The sequence below is a fragment of the Podarcis melisellensis genome, assembly GCF_964234715.1.
Source record: "Podarcis melisellensis genome assembly, chromosome: 15".
Classification (NCBI taxonomy): domain Eukaryota; kingdom Metazoa; phylum Chordata; class Lepidosauria; order Squamata; family Lacertidae; genus Podarcis; species Podarcis melisellensis.
Genome location: NC_138532.1, coordinates 2,038,592 through 2,051,348, shown reverse-complemented (window position 1 = coordinate 2,051,348; position 12,757 = coordinate 2,038,592). Strand labels below are relative to the sequence as shown.

At 45.3% G+C, this 12,757-nt stretch overlaps 1 protein-coding gene across 4 annotated transcripts in view; it reads left to right on the top strand.

Annotated features, from left to right (window-relative positions):
- The window catches only part of BIN3 (bridging integrator 3), a 126,257-nt gene that overhangs the window by 112,916 nt on the left and 584 nt on the right, over positions 1-12,757 (top strand). The window lies entirely within an intron of this gene.

The following is a 12,757-nucleotide window of genomic DNA, read 5'->3' as shown; positions in this document are numbered from 1 at the left end:
GCGTGGGCGCATGTGCCCCCCCCACTCCGGCCACCAGGAGGTTTGTGGTGTGGTAAACCGGCTTATACTCAAGTCAATAAGTTTTCCCTGTTTTTTTGTGGTAAAATTAGGTGCCTCGGCTTATACTTGAGTATATATGGTATGTAATGTTCTACATCCTCCCCACCACCTTTCTCCTCCCCTCCCCTGTCGCTTACAGCATCCCTTCCTTTTCCTCTGGATTTTCCCTCCCCATGGAGGAAGGGGGAGATCCGTTATATCATATGGACAAACAATTTAACTTAAAAGCAGCATATTAAATTTAGCAACAAGAAAGACAATTTGGCAAGTTACATGGTGAAACACAAAAAAAATCACATTAGATCAACCCATTCAAAGGCTAAATAGAAAGTAACAGCAATGATACCAGGCAGAACTCCATTGGGACTGGCTATCTCTCTGGTAGCCAGTCATTTGATGTCCACAGGCAAGGACCTCCAATGACAACCCTACAAGAGCACACTAGAATGTAGACTCAGCCCATGATTTGATCAGCTCCAAGCACAGGTCTATTAGGAAGAGACATATATAGGGGGCATTCTGTTTACTGTGGTTTCAAATAGAGTTGAAGTCCGTGTGAGATGATCATCTGGTGATGCGTGTCCACACCACCTTTCATTTTATCCTGAGATTGCTGCACAATTATGCACTGGAGAATCATTGCCCTTCCACGCTAGGAAGCCAGTGTGGTGTAGTGGTTAAGAGCGGTGGACTTGTAATCTGCAGAACTGGGTTCGCGTCTCTGCTCCTCCACATGCAGCTGCTGGGTGACCTTGGGCCGGTCACACTTCTCTGAAGTCTCTCAGCCCCGCTCACCTCCCAGAGTGTTTGTTGTGGGGGAGGAAGGGAAAGGAGAATGTGAGCCGCTTTGAGACTCCTTCGGGTAGGGATAAAACGGGATATCAAATCCAAACTCCTCTTCTTCTCTTCTTCCTTGCTTTGTTACATTGCTTAGACGTCTCAAACCTTCTTAAAAACCCCAAACAGCACTGTTGGCACTTCTAGATTAGTGGCCTGGTTAAGTAGCACAAGGGGGGGCAGTTTTTAGTTGTCATATATGGGATAGATGTGTACGGTAGATGTGGTGCTTGTTTTCTCAACCACTGTCTAGCCTACATTGTGAGCAATGGATGATGAATGGTACATTGATGCCTAAGAGCAACCCTCAACAACAGTTATTGTTGAGGTCTTTTGTGAACGGAGAAAAGCGGTTAGTTTTTGAGAGTTGTCTTTGCGTCTGGCCTCCTGCTTAGGCACGGGTGCAGGTAGCTTGCAAACATTTGCAGATGCAGTTGGGGTCACAGTGACCCCCAAAGCAAAATTAGTAAGCATTGTGTGAAATGCTAGCCATGATGGGTGGGGGAACAATTTTGGTAGATTACAAAACAGGTTTTAACTGGGGGCGGGGAGGGGCATGTTTTAAAATTCAGGCTTGTCAAGGGGTTTTGTAAACCTGAGAGGTACTGTTGACCCCCATTAGAGTTTGTAGCCCTGCTAAGGAAACCGAGTCATTTGTCTATTGTGGGAAGATCCAATATGCTGTGTTTTTACCTTCTATGCTCCTTTCTCACAAGTAATGAAAAGAACAGGTTCTGAGCTAAGCCTCTGTGGTCATGAAGAAAAACTAAATAATTTAAGCAGCACTTTTACAGGGTCACTTTGACCCCTAGCACTTTGTCTGTGTGTGTTTTTCCAGTTTTCTCTGAAATTGAACTCCAGAGTTGTAAGAATTAACCCCCACCTAGCTATAAGAATGAAAACATGGATGTTTCACTAAACTTAGGAAGAAGCATCACATGGTAATAAGCACTTCTTCATAGTCAAGGTATATCTAGAGCAGAGCTTTTGAAACTTTTCATGTTGGTGACACACGTTTTAGACATGCATCATATTCTGACACAGTTTTACTGGCAAACTGAAGGTTAAACTACCGTATTTTTTGCTCTATAAGACTCACTTTTTCCCTCCTAAAAAGTAAGGGGAAATGTGTGTGCGTCTTATGGAGCGAATGCAGGCTGCGCAGTTATCACAGAAGCCAGAACAGCAAGAGGGATCGCTGCTTTCACTGCGCAGCGATCCCTCTTCCTGTTCTGGCTTCTGAGATTCAGATTTTTTTTTCTTGTTTTCCTCCTCCAAAAACTAGGTGCGTCTTGTTGTCTGGTGCGTCTTATAGAGTGAAAAATACGGTGACTCCTTTCCAGGCCTGGGAGGAGTGCAGGGAGCATTAATGCGACACACCTACACACTGCAGCTGTTAATGATTGGGAATTTGAATGCTAATGTTTCCCTCTTGGTTGCCAGTGCAATCCTATGCATGTCTACATAGAAGTAAGCCCCACTGTGTTCAAAGAGACTTCCTCTCATGTAAGTGCATGTAGGGTTGCAGCCTAAAAGGGGTTATGAGTTTGTCACCAGATTCTGTGTGTTGTGCCTGGGCAGATTTCTGGACCATTTGTGTACAAGGCACAAGCTGAAAGGAGAAGCAGCTTCTCTAAAGAAAGTTAGCTGAGCCAGGTTTTAGATTTAGACCTCTGAGGAGACCTAACTTGGGGCTGTAATCAATAGACCCCATTGCCTTGTTGGGGTCTGCTTAAATAAAGAACTGTGTGCATGACCTCTATTTCCTAGCCTGCAGCCGGAACTTGGCCTTTAAGGTCAGAGCAGGAATGAACTCAGGCTGAAAGCATGCAAGTTGTAAATGGACTGAGCGCCACCCCCAGACCGCTCATTCATCCAGCCGGTCTTCTTTTCAGGATCTCTCCCTTTCCACCCATGCCTCATTAAGTTTATTTGATTTTCTACGGTGTTGTATTACTCAGTGGAATATCTATTTCTGTTCTCTTCTCATCGTGTACCTTTTTGAGAGTCAAAATATCTTGCTGTGCTGCAGCCCTTGTGGAAGAGGCTTATGTGTGGCTGACAGATGTTTTCATTTTCTGAATGAAACCAGAAGCGGTGGATGCTTTTAATGCCATCCATTATCACTGGTTTAGGCCGGGGGTTTTCCTGCCTGTTTGATTGGCGCTTTTGTCAATGTTTCTGCTCTTGGAGGCTTAAATATGGTCAACAAGTTCTGGCACCTCTTCTTCTAGAAAAAAAAGCCCCAAAGAAAAGCAGAAGTATATGTGTGTGAGAGAAAAAGATGAACAGACTGAGAATACGACCCTGTTCTTTCAGGGAGCTGTTCAAGTGTACAGATTTTTAAAGGAGAGTCCTTCCTAGTGTTCTGATAATAAGACTCAAAGCACATTATTAGACCATCAGACTAACAAACAGCAATTCAACAGGTGAAGGTTTTTCCCTGGCTACTTACCTCCATACCAGGAACAGCTTCACCTCTTTAGGTTTTCTGAATGTCAGCTTGCTGCTGAATTCAGGTAGGTAGTCGTGTTGGTCTGACACAGTCGAAGTATATAAAAAAAATGTCCAGTAGCACCTTAGAGACCAACTAAGTTTGTTCTTGGTATAATCTTTCATGTGCATATCTGAAGAAGTGTGCATGCACATGAAAGCTTATACCAAGAACAACCTTAGTTGGTCTCTAAGGTGCTACTGGACAATTTTTTTATAAAAAAGGTAAAGGTACCCCTGCCCGTACGGGCCAGTCGGGTCCGACTCTAGGGTTGTGCGCTCATCTCACTTAAGAGGCCGGGGGCCAGCGCTGTCCGGAGACACTTCTGGGTCATGTGGCCAGCGTGACGAAGCTGCTCTGGCGAGCCAGCACCAGCGCAGCACACAGAAACACCGTTTACCTTCCCGCTATACAGCGGTACCTATTTATCTACCTGCACTTAGAGGTGCTTTCGAACTGCTAGGTGGGCAGGAGCTGGGACCGAAGACGGGAGCTCACCCCGCCGTGGGGATTCGAACTGCCGACCATACAATCGGCAAGTCCTAGGCACTGAGGTTTTACCCACAGCGCCACCTGCGTCCCCAATTTTTTTATAAGGTAAAGGTAAAGGTACCCCTGCCCGTACGGGCCAGTCTTGACAGACTCTGGGGTTGTGCGCCCATCTCACTTAAGAGGCCAGGGGCCAGCGCTGTCCGGAGACACTTCCGGGTCACGTGGCCAGCGTGACAAAGCTGCATCTGGCGAGCCAGCGCAGCACACGGAAACGCTGTTTACCTTCCCGCCAGTAAGCGGTCCCTATTTATCTACTTGCACCTGGGGGTGCTTTCGAACAGCTAGGTTGGCAGGCGCTGGGGCCGAGCAACGGGAGCGCACCCCGCCGCGGGGATTCGAACCACCGACCTTTCGATCGGCAAGCCCTAGACGCTGAGGCTTTAACCCACAGTGCCACCCGTGTCCCCTAATTTTTTTTTTATAGCTTTTTTTTTATAGCTTGCTGCTATTTTTTTATAGCTTGCTGCTAAAAACATTGAATCAGAACCTGTTTAAAAAGGGAAATAAATAAGGGCAGTTCTTTATGTAAGGTTTTGTAATATTTTAACTACAGTTGTAGAGGGTTCCTTGGCCCTTTCCTGAGTTCAGTGTAGTGTAGCATTGAAGAGCATTAACAGGAAGTCTGTCAGAAATGGCAGCGGGACCAGGCGTTTACTGCATGGCTTTTCTTGCCTGAGCCCTGCTGTCCCCCTCCCTCTACTGGCCTACCTTAGAGACCTGATGAAGGGGGGGGGGTTGAGATACAATAAGAATGCATTCTGAGCACTTAGAAGAGGTACTAGACAAAGTATAGTTTAATTCATGGCCAGCAGGAGGATCCTCAGGGGAGAGACTGCAGCTCTGGGGTAGAGCATCTGCTTTCCATGCAGAAGGTGGGTAGGGCAGGAACCGTCCGCTGCCTGGAACTCTGAAAGCCGCTGCCAAGCCCTGTAGACAATGGACTGTAAGGCCACTCCCTGTGTTCCCATGCACATCTGAACCCCTTTGTGTATTGGATACAACAGCCAAGCAAACAGAAGTGGGAGCCGATGAGTAACAGGCTCATTATTGTCCAGGGATGCCTACCCAGGGGGTCCCTCCCAGGCCACCCCCCAATTTCTCTGTTTTAGTTATTAGCAACAAAGATGTGTTAGCAACGACCCAAGAGTGTTGCAGTCGGAGGCTCCTCTCTTCAGTGGTGTGGTCTTGATTTTGTTTTCCATATATGGTTTTGTAATTATTTATCATTATTGCGCAACAGGTTTGCTGGCTCATCTGTTCCCAGGAATTGTTCCAGGTCCCAAGAATTGTGGAAAGTAACTTAGGACTTTGAGGCTGTGTGACTGCCTTTTCATGTGGCACTCCCAGCTGGCAAGAGAAAACAGTGTAAACTCCCTTTTCACAGCAGCTGCAGTTGCACATGTATGGATTTAATCGTGTAGTAAGCAAAGCGATGAGTCTTCCTGTGTTGCTCTTCTCTCAATTCCTTCCCACTTCATGTTGCGTAAATGCCTGTTGTGGTGAAGATTGTATTTATAGCAGAAATCCCACCTCAGAGGTAACAGAGCCCTGAAAGAAACCTGCATGGAGCGTTTGACATGCCAAGGAACATTTTGCGCTATGGCAGTGAGCCTCAGAGAACCTCCAGCCACAAAGATGAGATAAGAATTTTTTTATTCCATTTTCAGGAGCCATTGTGGTCTAGTGATGAGAATGTCAGACTCGGACCAGAGAGATAGAGGTTCAGATTCCCTCAGCCAGACACTCTCTCAGCTTAACTTACAAATTTTTTATGAAGAGAAGATGGGGTGCGAAGAACCATCTTTGTCACCTTGAGCTCCTTAAGAGGGCAATATAAATCTAATAATTATTTTCTCCAAACCATTAACTGTTTTAAGAAAATGTGCCGTGATTGTAGATGGTTTGTTCTCCAAAACATCCTTAAGTTTAACTGCAGTTAGTCTAGGCTCAAAAGTGAGATAAGACCAGAGACAAAGGCCGGAGGAGGAGGGGGGAAAGTGGTGTGTGAACCTGAGGGTCTTGCTTGCAGCGTTAGAACATAGCTTAGCAGAAGGGCTTGACTCCCTTGTAAGCAATCTTAGTCACATATTGTGCGAAAAGGCTGCCATAGTATGAAACAACAACAAATACCCTACACCCCCCTCCCAACACTGCTTCACTCTTAGAGAGGGGGAAAATGCAGCAAATAGATGCCAGTTCATGTGTCACAGCTTTGCAAAGAATTGGGGGAAACCCACTTGCTCTTGGGTCACCCACCCTGCCTGATGCCAGGGGCTGATGCACCATCCGCCCCCCCCCCTTATCTGGTGAATATTGAGGGTAATGTTCTAATGATAAATACTTCTGCCCACCCACAAACTTTTCCCCAGTCATAGGCTTTGAAGTTCCTACACAAAGATGAAAGGGGGAGAGTTTGTGCTCGCTTGTTGATGAAGGCTTGCGAAGAACACTTCCTTCTCTTCTTGTTCTTATCGGTTTCTGGTTTTAAATAATTTCTCAGTGTTTAAGACATCTGTTGCTGGAAGGGTTGCGTGAGTACATGCACATGTTGCATGTACACACATGTATGTACCCAGCAGGTGCATCAAGTCAGTTTTCAGAAGCTCTAGCTAGGGAATCAGTTTCATTTGTGAGTGACTACAATTAGTGTGGGCAAAAGAAGCATCTTTCTTATCTACGCAGTGCTAGCAGACTGCCTTGTCCTCATGGATACAAGAGGAGAGGAAGCTTTCCACTAACACAGAACTCACCAAGAACAAAGATGCCAAATAATCCTATGTAACTTGAAAAGTGGGGTGTTTCAGGTGTTTCAATTAGTATGACATTTTATTTGAATACTAGTACCCTTCTTCTTCTTTGGCGATCACTCGTAGCCGAGTAAGGGATGCAGGTAGCACTGTGGTCTAAACCACAGAGCCTAGGGCTTGTCGATCAGAAAGTTGGTGGTTCGAATCCCTGCAAGGGAGTAAGCTCCCGTTGCTGGATCCCTGCTCCTGCCAACCTAGCAGTTCTAAAGTACGTCAAAGTGCAAGTAGATAAATAGGTACCGTTCTGGCGGGAAGGTAAACGGCGTTTCCGTGCGCTGCTCTGGTTCGCCAGAAGCGGTTTAGTCATGCTAGCCACATGACCCGGAAGCTGTACGCCGGCTCCCTTGGCCAGTAAAGCGAGATGAGCAAAGCAACCCCAGAGTCGTCTGCGACTGGACCTAATGGTCAGGGGTCCCTTTACCTTTACATAGGTATCTGTCTTCAAAAAAAAACTGTCCTCTTGTCCTCTAGTTTATTTCTATTTTTTACTTCACCATTTTTCTTCCCACAGGCATTCCTCATTGTAAATTAAAAGTTTGAGATTCTAAATTCTGTAAAAGCTCAAACAATTAGTTCTGAATGGAAGCTAGCAGATTCAGAAGAGATCTACAAAATATTCAAATTTGCATAATTTATTCTGAGTAAAATCTGTGGTGTATATAATTAGCACATTTGTGGCCTTTATTGCTAAGTGCAAGCTTTGCTTTGATATCCAGACCCCCATAATTTTACATATTTTCTGTTTTTAAAGCTATAAATTTTGTTCAAAATATACACAATTAGAAAGAAGCATAACATTTGCATGATTTGGTATTAATCGGCACACTTTGGTTTTATTAATATAGTGTTTTATTTGCATAGAAGGGTTTGGGGGGGGGCAGGGGGAGGGTTGGCCCAGAATTCATGCGGACTTGATACACAAAATTCAGGATTTTCCGAAGTTGCAGAATACCTGCCTGACCAAAAGCAACTCTTTAACTATTGGACTTTAGTGGGAGATCAGTTGCAAATGAGCCTTATCCAGGAACATGGGTTTCCCATAGTGGATTTGAAGAACACTGGCTGAGTGTGAGTGTGTTTGGCTGTTTTGTTTCTTTTTGAAATCTTGGTGGTGGTTTGAAGTTTTCTGTAATTCTGTCCCTTCTTAAGTCATTAGCAAATGCATAATATATGGAGTCTGGTGCCCTCAAGTGGATTTACTTGTTCAATGCAGCTAATCATGACGGTTCCCTCCCCCTTGAGGAAGTGACTACACTGTTTTGGGGGTAGTTACTGCTGTGAAATTCTCTTTCTCATGGCTGCAAAACTATCCGGGGTTTGAGGCTCAAAGTCACAGGGAGTTGCTCTTTTTCCTTGCTTTCTACTTGCTTAGTGGTAAAAACCTGGCCACCTTCCAGACTGTGTAGAGTTCTGCCACTGTGGTAAAAGGAGTCTGCTGCACATAGTATCCTTGTGCTCATTAAGAGGAATGCTGTAGCAAATGGGCACAAATAAGGATTCTGAGGAAGAACAATGGCTCATTTGTATGAAGTTTTTAATAACAAAAATCAAGTACCCACCTCCAAACAAGAAGTGTAATTCCTGGAATTTATGGTTTTTGAAGAAGCAATGTCCAAAAATTATTATTTTTAATGCTCTGTTTATCAGATTTTTTTATACTGGCCTTCAGCAAATAACGGGGTGGTCTACAAAAGTCAAAATACAATAGAAGTACAAAGCAGCAGGGTGAATGCAGTAGTAAAAATCCCAGGAGAAAATGTCCTTTAGATGGTAAAAAGTCCAGGAAGATGAGAGTCTCTTCACCTGGTGCCAAAAACGCATTAGAGTAGGAATCCATTGAGCCTCCCTGGGGTGGGAAGGAAGTTTCCATGGCCACAGAAAAGGCCGCCTCCATTTTCTTCCTGCCTCCTCTCCTCTTCATTTCAATTAATAGGTCTACTGGGAAATGTCCCAGTGCAAGCCTCATTGAAACGACTTGCCTCTCATTTTGCCATCTTTATAATGGCCTCCAAAATCTGCTGGTGGAGGTAGCAACCTTCCGTTGCATCCGAGACCTGGGTTCCATGCTCACAATCAGCATAGTTGGTGTTTGGGCCTCCCTTAAGCCAGTATTCTGTTGCTGTCGGATGCCCAGGCCCATTCTCTGCCTCTGCCAATTCAGTTGTTCCTCATCCATTGAAGGCAGGCTTGAGACCGCACATCTTCCCCAAATGCACTCTTACCTCAAAGTTTAAGAGTGCCTGCCCTGGGCCTTTGCGTCTGCCCTTCTGAGAGAGAAGGGGCACCTGTTGGCTCTCCTGTGATTATTCTTGGTCAGGGAAGGGTGGCTTCACACTGCCCCCACAGCCATGCTTCTGTAGAGCAGGGGCACCTCTCTGTGGAGCCTGACAGAGGTACAGGCTGTTCAGTGGCCTGAAAAAGCATCTGGTGTCCCACAGCAACCATAGAATGAGGTTGCATTAGAACCACTTCCCCTCTAACCTCTCTAATACTTTTCTTCAAGTTCTAGCTGCTACAGATCTGTTCATGCAGAGGGCTGCAGCGTCATAGGCAGGTCAATCTGTGAATTTTAGCCAATGGTGGCTTTGCACAGGTGGAAAGCACTTACTCTTGCACAAGTTGGGACAATTTACTTTTCACAGACCTAACGAAGAGTGTGAAAGGTTTTGTGTACCTTTTGCGCTCATTGTTAGCTGTTTGCTGGGGCCCAGTGGCAATGTTTCAAGTAGCTTTTGCTGCATAGAGTGGGAGAGCCATGTGGGGGATGCAGGGGATTTTCATGTATCTTGTGGTGTGTTGCTTCTTTGCACGCATATACCGGTAAATGACTGGGGAGCGATGGGGTTCTCATTTCTTATGCTGCTCCCCCTGTTACATGGAGACAGATGGTGCTTACAGTTTGTGGTTTACGAAGGTTTATAGTTACTAGTCATACAAAAAGTTCTGTGTGTTGGGAGAGGAGTGCTCCTAGGCATCTGTGCATGTAGAGACTACATGCTGGGGCCTTTGTGTGCAGCCACCCAATTAAGTGCATTATCCCAAAGGCCATGGCTCAGACAACAGGCTGCTTATGTCCTGTTCAGCAGAGGGGCTTTTGGGCTCTTGAAGAGGTGAGGGAAAGGGGCACTGATGTTGACTAATATGGTACAAGTAGTGTTTCCTGGAGCCAAGTAGTTTAATGCCACAGCATGTGATTAGCCCACTCAGCCCCTAGTGGTTTGGCTCTTCCTATTTTGGTTGTTCTGCTCTTGCCGATTTCACTTCATTAGTCATTGTGTAAACCAGCAGTCCTGCTGAATCACCAGAAAGTGCAGTTCTGTTACCTGGTGATGAGAAGGGAGAGCAGTGCTATAGCGCAGGACTTGTGTCTCCTGATGGTGTCCCCACTCCAGCTGCTAATCGATTAGGCTGAGGAACAGGGCTGGGGCCTTTGAGAGTTCGTTGAGATTTAGGTGTTCCCGAGGAGTAGCAGCCACCTCCCCCTCAAAAGAAAAAGCCGATTCACTGTGATGGTGGGGGGGGGCTGTCTCTATGGAGATGGTGTATATATCTGTACCCAAAACATTTGCTCTTACACTGATGAGAACCATGTGGCAGCTTAGCAGAGAAACCAGTCTAACGGGAGACCTATGGGTTGTTTGGCAAGCAGGCTTTCATCATTCCTGCCGCACATTGTAGCTGAGGACAGGTTTCTTGGGTTAGGGCCACTGCTACTTTTATTCTACCTTCTAGTACTTTTCTATAGGAACCACAAGACCTCCTTGGTTAGAGACAGGTGAAGTTATTGGTTGGGATCCTTTGCAGAGCAACATTCTCAGAACCCATATGCAGGCTTTTAGGATACTGAAAGGATTGCTAACAAGCCAGATACTATATGCACCACATTCATCTGCCCAGAGCTTAGAATTCTACCTACCAGTGTTGTGATCAGTGTTACCACAAGACCCCACTCCGCCCATGACCATAGAATTTTAATAATGAATTAAGCATGACCTTCCTAGTTCTGCTCTTCTTATTACTAACACTTACTGTTCTTCCTGTCCAGCTTGGAACTGAAAAGGTAAGAGCAGAATTACTTAGCTTTTTTTTCCCCTTCTCGTATGGCTACAGCATTTTTATTTTTATTTTGTCTTACACCTTCTTTCATGGGACTCAAAAGTGGGGTTCCTGGGGCTCTCAGCTGGCCTCCCACCAAGGCACTGGCTTCAGACCACGGCAGTGGTGAAAACCCAAGACTCCCTGCAAAGAGGGCTGCTCAGTGATTTGAGGGCAGTTACTAGACCAAGGGATTTAGTAGTGAGCACAGGCATAAAAGGAGGCAAAACTCTCCTGCTAGCGAAGCTGGGATTTAAAACAAGGTTCCTAGTTGTGGTTACGTAGTGCCACTTGTCTGGAGGGGCACCTTGGCAGACGTCATCTTGCAAAAATGAACACTTGAGCCACATTATTTGTCAGATATTGAGCTGATAAAATGATTTTTTCCCTTTAAAAAAAAATCTCCTCCATGAAAACTTCCAGATGGGAGCAACCATGCAGTGTGCTGCCTGTGTCGCTGCATAATTGTAGGGCACAGGGAGTAACGATGGAAAAGCTGGGATTCTGAGATTCTTTGCAAAGCTTACTCCATCAGCTTCTGTTGCTATGGTGATAATGCATAAAAGGGGCAGTAGCAGCAACAGCAGGCAGTGTTGTCTAGTGGGCTCGGCAGAAGACAAATGGTGTTTAGCACCCTCCAGCTGTAGATCGCTGTGCTGATCTTGAAGGGAAGGCACCTGACCCCTTGGACACCTGTCTAGGACACGGGGATAAGAATAGCCACTTTGCGGAGGTGTTCGGAGGATTAGCTGGCATCTGTGAAAATCCTGCCAATGCTTGGCTGCCAAAGAAAGGGTTAAGCTGGGCCTACTGGTGTGTCTCCCTCTCGGCTCTATGGCTTTAAAAGCAGTTTGGTGCATGTAACCTTACAGGAGGAGAGCAGGAAACACCATTCTCCCCCCAACTGCTGGAAAGGTCAGAGTTCATGACTCACTCCTGCTACCTCCTCTGCAAGGCTCCAGACGGCTGTGTAGGAAGAGGGGTTTGTCACTGCCTAATCACGACTGAGCAAACGGATCCCCTTCAGAGGTGGAGACAAGCAGGAGGAGGAAGCAGAACAAGACTAAACGTTTTTCTAGCTTTTTAAATATACAGTAATACACTCTTATGACTTGTGTCCCAGATAGTTTTCTCACAGCTGCTTTGAAACTTGCAAACCATGTCTCTGCATCTCCATCATTCCAGCTGAGTTGTACCTAGAGATGCTGGGCTGTGATGCTTTATCTCACAATAATCATATTGATTGCTTAATTGATAATCTGTATAAATTTGTATGAGAAAAACCTATTTCTAAGGCAAACCTACTTCCTGTGGTGTAAGAGATGCTTGTGTCACCTTAAAAACAGCCATCAGTTTAAGAGACATTTCCCCTTTTCTCACGCACAAAACAGAGTGCTTCTGGTTTAAGATGGTGCTTGCCATCTGCAGTATTTATGAAGTAGTTGCATACCAAATAAAAGTACCCTATTGGGGGAGGGGGTTAAAAAAATCTAGTTACTGATTAAGGCACCTTTTTAGTTCAAGATATTTTAAAACAGTATAACAAACTGAGTAAAGGTCCAAAACCTGCTACTGTAGTTAAAACAATTTGGCTAGCTGTTGATTTATAGTTGGCCATGGTTGCAATGACACCCAACATTTTAAGCATACAGTGCTGTTTATTGTAAACCTCCCCTGCCAAAAACGTGAGAGTATGAGAGACTACTTAACCTTGTTTTTAAAAAAAGCCCATGCTCCAACCTGCCTTTTTAAAAATCTGAGTGATTTCTCAAATAGCACTGAAGGTTTTTAACCAGAGCTGAAATGTTTACAGCCATACTCTATTCATATTTACTCAAAAGGAAGTCCCACCATGTGAATTGCAAGCTTGGTTACTTAATCTAACCAATAATTAACTGACTTAAACTGTGCT